The following is a 6000-nucleotide window of genomic DNA, read 5'->3' on the forward strand; positions in this document are numbered from 1 at the left end:
GGTAATGATCACTTCCTATGGGACAGTCACTTTTTACATACCATTCACACGATTTAACTAAACTATCCGTCACAAGTATGAGGTCCAAACATGATTGTGTCCCCCTATTCAGGTCTATTCTTGTTTTTTGTCCATCATTAAGGCAAAAACAATGCCCTGTGAAAAAGTATCTCTTTAGCCCTTTCCAAAGTCCTTTAAAAACTCATGCAGCAGTTGCATCTCAAAAGGCCTTAAGGGAAGGTTTTGTTACATTTTAAGGCGTAACCTTTGACATTTAGTTGGACCAGAGGCATCAATCTGCATGTACTTTCCGAGCCGGATCCAACAAGACCAAGCTCAAAGCCGTCGGACATTCCTTTGCACCGTCGAGGGTACTGTCGACATGCAAATTTGACCTCTGACCTCGATTTTGACCTTGTCGAAGGTCGCAGGGTCCCCAAATTTTGCACGCGGGTTCCACACAAGTTAAGCAACACACTCTCAAAGTCTCGGAGCGCCACACACCTTTTTTCAATTTTGTTCATGTTCTACCCCTCCCCCACCTTTAATTGAATAAACATGCCCTCGAGGGTCAGAACCGACCATGGGGACGAAAACAACTCTGTCTGCCTATTGATGAGCATCTTCAGATGCTCTCACAGAGGCAGTGCTCTCCGTGGAAGAAGCACCCACAACCAGAGAATAGAACGGCTCTGGGGTGACCTGTGGCGAGGTGTGAGCAATGTCTATTACGACCTCTTCAACTTCCTGGAGAGTGAAGGCATAATAGAGACAATGAAATGCAAATGTGGGCCCTGCATTATGTCTATCTCCCGCACATAAACCATTACCTACGGGGTTTTTGGAGCAGTCATTTCATTTCATTTCAAACCTTTATTTAACCAGATTGGTCCCATTGAGATCATAGATCTCTTTTTCAAGGGAGACCTGCAGCATATAGGTTCCACATGAAACATAAAACAATAAAGGACATTATACATTATATTTACAGGATACATAGTTATAGACATTTACAAGTGCCCATTGTATCGGCAAGCATTTCATTTACCCTAGCTTCAAAAACATGCAGAGGAATGAGATTGCTCAGTTTCAGTTCTTGCTGAAGATTGTTCCAAGCAAGTGGAGCTGCGCACATAAAAGCTGTCTTACCTGAGACAGTCCTTGCTCTTGGCACATCTAACAAGACCACATCATGTGACCTCAGACAATAGCTGCTTGCAACTCTCTGTGTTATCAGCGAGCAGATATAATACGGGAGTTTACCCAACAAAGCTTTATAGATAAAAGTGTACCAGTGACTGAGCCTCCGTACAGAGAGAGATGGTAAACCTGCCTTGGTATACAGTGTACAGTGATGTGTAAGCGCTTTACAATTTGTGACAAATCTCAGAGCACTGTGATACGCAGCATCCAATTTGCTCAGGTAATTGGCAGGTGCATTCATATATAACAAATCCCCATAGTCCAGCACAGGTAAAAAGGTCACAGTGACTAGCCTTTTCCTGGCCTCAAGCGAGAAACAGGACTTGTTTCTGAAAAAGAAACCTAGCCTAACCCTCAGTTTTTTTAGCAGGTTATTGACATGAAGTTTAAAAGAGAGACAATCATCAAGCCAGATACCCAGGTATTTGTAACAGGCAACAACTTCAAGATTTGTTCCTTGCGTAGTTACAATATCTAAAACAGGCTCTGGAGTCTTTTTAGCTTTTGAAAAGAGCATTACCTTGGTTTTCTCAACATTTAAAAGAAGCTTTAGTTCAGAGAGCTGAGTCTGAATAGTGTTAAAAACAGCTTGTAATTTAACAACAGCCTCTTTAATGGAGGGACCTGCACAATACATTACAGTATCGTCCGCATAAAAATGTAAAGTAGCTTCATCCACATCATCACCTACACTGTTAATATATATGGAGAATAAAAGTGGTCCTAAAACAGAACCTTGTGGTACACCATTAGAAATGTTTAACCACTCAGAAGACAGCCCATCAAAGTGAACACATTGGGACCTTTCAGAGAGGTAGTTCACAAACCACCCCACTGCATGGCTGGATATGCCTATACTGAGTAGCCTCTGCTTTAAGATGCGATGATCAACGGTGTCAAACGCTTTGGAAAGGTCAATAAACAGAGCTGCACAACTCTGCTTATTATCTAAAATAGTAGTAATGTCATTTACCACTTTCATTGTCGCAGTGATGGTACTGTGTTTCTTTCTGAATCCTGACTGATGTTTAGACAGGATATCATTTATACATAAAAACTCCTTTACTTGTTCACTCACTAAGCGTTCAAGCACCTTAGCCAGAACTGACAATTTAGAGATTGGCCTATAGTTATTTAAAATAGTTGCCTCCCCTCCTTTCAGTAAAGGCAAGACATAAGCAGACTTCCATACTTTTGGAATTGTGTTCGTGCTGAGGGAGAGGTTAAAAAGAGAAGTAAGAGGTGGAGCAATAAAATCTGCAGCTATCTTTAAAAAGAAAGGTTCTACGTTGTCCGGGCCAGCCGGTTTCCTAGGATCTAACTTGGATAATGCTTCATGAACAATACCAACAGTTAAAGGAGTAAAACTGAAAGGGTTTTCCAGACCACATTGTTCAGAGTCAAGGATTGGAGCGTTCACAGGAGCCACACAGCCAAACAGAGAGCCACAAGACACAAAATGCTTATTAAAACAATTTAGCATAGTAGCCCTGTCTGATATAGTGCCAGATGCTGTGGTAAGGCACGGAGGTAGCTCATTTGGGATATCACCAGTGGAAATCGATTTTATGGCTTTCCAAAATTTCCTAGGATTATTCAGGTTTTCTGTGGTAACCGACAAATAGTACTTTGATTTAGCACTTTTTATTTGGGATGTGAAGCTATTTCTTAGCTGCCTAAAACGTAGCCATTCTACCTCTGAGCCTGATTTCCTAGCCTTAGCCCAAGCATTATTTCTCTCATGAAGGAGACTGGACAGCTCAGCAGAAAACCAGGGATTGTTTCGTCCCTTCACTCTAAATGTACGCAGAGGTGCATGTCTATCTATAATTTTCATAAAACCAAGATAAAAATAAGACCATGCAGTTTCTACATCAGCACACAAATTGATTCTACCCCAATCAAAATCAAACAGATCATGTAAAAAACCCTGCTCCACAAAGTGTTTTTTGTCTCTCTTTGTGATGACACGTGGTTTAACCTTTTGGACCTTAGTGTCCCTAATTGTGGCTACAACACAGTGGTCACTCACATCATTAGCAAATACTCCCACAGATGAGTATTTATGTGGAACATTTGTTAAAATTAGATCAATTAAGGAGGATTTATTTGGGGACTTAATATTTGGGCGAGTAGGACTGTCTATAATCTGGGTAAAATTCAAAGAGGTACACAGGTTTTTAAAATCCTCTGACACAGAAGTTAACCAGTCCCAATTAAAATCACCAAGCAGCACTATTTCCTTGTAGGAAAGTTGCGATAACAGTTTTGCCAATGACGATAAAGAGTCCTTGACAGCCGAAGGGGCCCTGTAGCAGCCCACCACCATGAGCTGTTGACCCTTTGTTACCTCAATATTCACGGCTAAAAATTCTAGCTGTTTACTAACAGATTTGGAAACCATATTAGTTACACAAAACTTATTTTTCACATAAATGGCAACGCCACCACCTTTTTTAGGCGGTCAGTACGATATACACTGTAACCATTTATGTAAATGTCAGAGGCCAAAATGGATTTATCTAGCCACGTTTCTGATAAGACAATGACATCAGCATCAGTAGAACTCGCCCAAATACGGACAAAATCTAATTTAGGTAACAGACTACGCACATTTAAATGAATTAAACCTAGCCCAGATCTAGATATAAAATCAGCAGGAGTAGCTATTTGACTAATACTGCTCGGTGGACCTGGATTTGGCTGTACATTTCCTGATAGTAACAACAATAAAAATACCAAGCACCTTTTCCTCTTAATCAACACACATACATTGTCAGCTGTTCTAGAGTCACCAGCAAACTTCGCGAAAGTGAGATTAGAGTTTAAAAAACAATTCTGAAGGACCATCGTGGCAGGCATGTGAGAAAGACAAACATTTTCCGAAATGAATGTCCGCGACAGTGCAACCAGCAATTGTTTGTGCAACACCTCCGAAACTGTACAGGGGATGTCCACAGCGGGCGGCAGAACATACCCGAATCCAGTAGATTGTTCAGGACGACTAGCGATCTTCTCCTTGTCCAGCACAGCCAAGAAAAGGCACAGCAGAAACACGACACCCGCCATTCTCCCAGTCCAGCACAACAGTATCCACGCTGTTCCCGGAGCAAGGTGGAGCAGGCCTCAGCTACAGCAGCACAGCACAGCAGAGCAGAGCAGGTGGAACCAGGCCTCAGCGGGCGGCAGCACAGCAGAGCAGAGCAGGTGAAACCAGGCCTCAGCGGGCGGCAGCACAGCAGAGCAGAGCAGGTGAAACCAGGCCTCAGCTACAGCAGCACAGCAGAGTAGAGAAGGTAATCCCACCGCGTTACACCGGCTATTTAATCCACTTTACATCTCCGCCGGTAGCACAGGCTCGGAGAGGAGCGGCGATATGCGGTGTGAGTAGCGGCGAGAGGAGCAGCAAGAGGAGCGGCAAGAGGAGCGGCAAGAGGAGCGGCGAGAAGGGCGGCGAGAGGAGAGCCGGGACCACACTTCCGACTCTTTATCTCTGCAAGAGTTGCTCCCTCTCGTGCTAAATCCACTCGGCGGGCAAAAGTAGGATCCCAGAAGTGATTCGCCCAGTGTGGAGTGGCTCCTGAAACCCTTCCCGACGTGCCTTTAGTGGAACTCGGGTCCGCTGTGGTGGATGAGGTTGAACGTGGCCCTCATTCGGAACTCAGCAAAGTGGATCACGTCTCAGCGCTGACGGCATGTAACCTGTTCCTCAGGTGAGTTTCAGAGTGAGCAGCAGCAGCAGCTGTGAGTGGCGAGCAGCAGCAGCAGCAGCTGTGAGTGGCGAGCAGTGGAACAATCATGGGTTGAGGACCGAAAGACACCAGAGTCCCATACAACTTTTTGTCCAAGGTTGCCTGGAACGGCAGGGCCAGACCACTTCTGCCATGCAGAGCCTCTTTGGTGGAGAACAAGGAGATGCTCAGGAGGAGCCAGACAGAGAGGGTAGAGCTGATGCAGGAGAGGATGCTCAGGAGGAGCCAGACAGAGAGGGTAGAGCTGATGCAGGAGAGGATGCTCAGGAGGAGTCAGAGAGAGAGAGTAGAGCTGATGCAGAGTAGAGGATGCTCAGGAGGAGCCAGAGAGAGAGGGTAGAGCTGATGCAGGAGAGGATGCTCAGGAGGAGCCAGAGAGAGAGAGAGTAGAGCTGATGCAGAGTAGAGGATGCTCAGGAGGAGCCAGAGAGAGAGGGTAGAGCTGATGCAGGAGAGGATGCTCAGGAGGAGCCAGAGAGAGAGAGTAGAGCTGATGCAGAGTAGAGGATGCTCAGGAGGAGCCAGAGACAGAGAGGGTAGAGCTGATGCAGGAGAGGATGCTCAGGAGGAGCCAGAGAGAGAGGGTAGAGCTGATGCAGGAGAGGATGCTCAGGAGGAGCCAGAGAGAGAGGAGCTGATGCAGGAGAGGATGCTCAGGAGGAGCCAGAGAGAGAGGGTAAAGCTGATGCAGGAGAGGATGCTCAGGAGGAGCCAGAGAGAGAGGGTATAGAGCTGATGCAGGAGAGGATGCTCAGGAGGAGCCAAAGAGGGTCACCGTAGTCAAGAGGCACCCTGAGTCATGTTGTTCTGTAGCCGGGCCTGTACACAGCCATATACTAAACACACTACAGAGCCCGTTCCGTGTCCTGTTCGTGTTCACTTCCTGTCTGCCTTCTTCTGGTGATTTATCTGACGTCCAGCGCTCCGTCTTTTAACCTCTTTTCCTTTATCTTTCTGGATCCTCCTTAGCAACCTTCATTATACTCCTTGACAGTGGTCTGTACTGCTGTATTAACAACCAAACCAAAGTTAGCCATGGAGTGCC

This window comes from Pseudochaenichthys georgianus, chromosome 8, assembly GCF_902827115.2.
Source record: "Pseudochaenichthys georgianus chromosome 8, fPseGeo1.2, whole genome shotgun sequence".
Classification (NCBI taxonomy): domain Eukaryota; kingdom Metazoa; phylum Chordata; class Actinopteri; order Perciformes; family Channichthyidae; genus Pseudochaenichthys; species Pseudochaenichthys georgianus.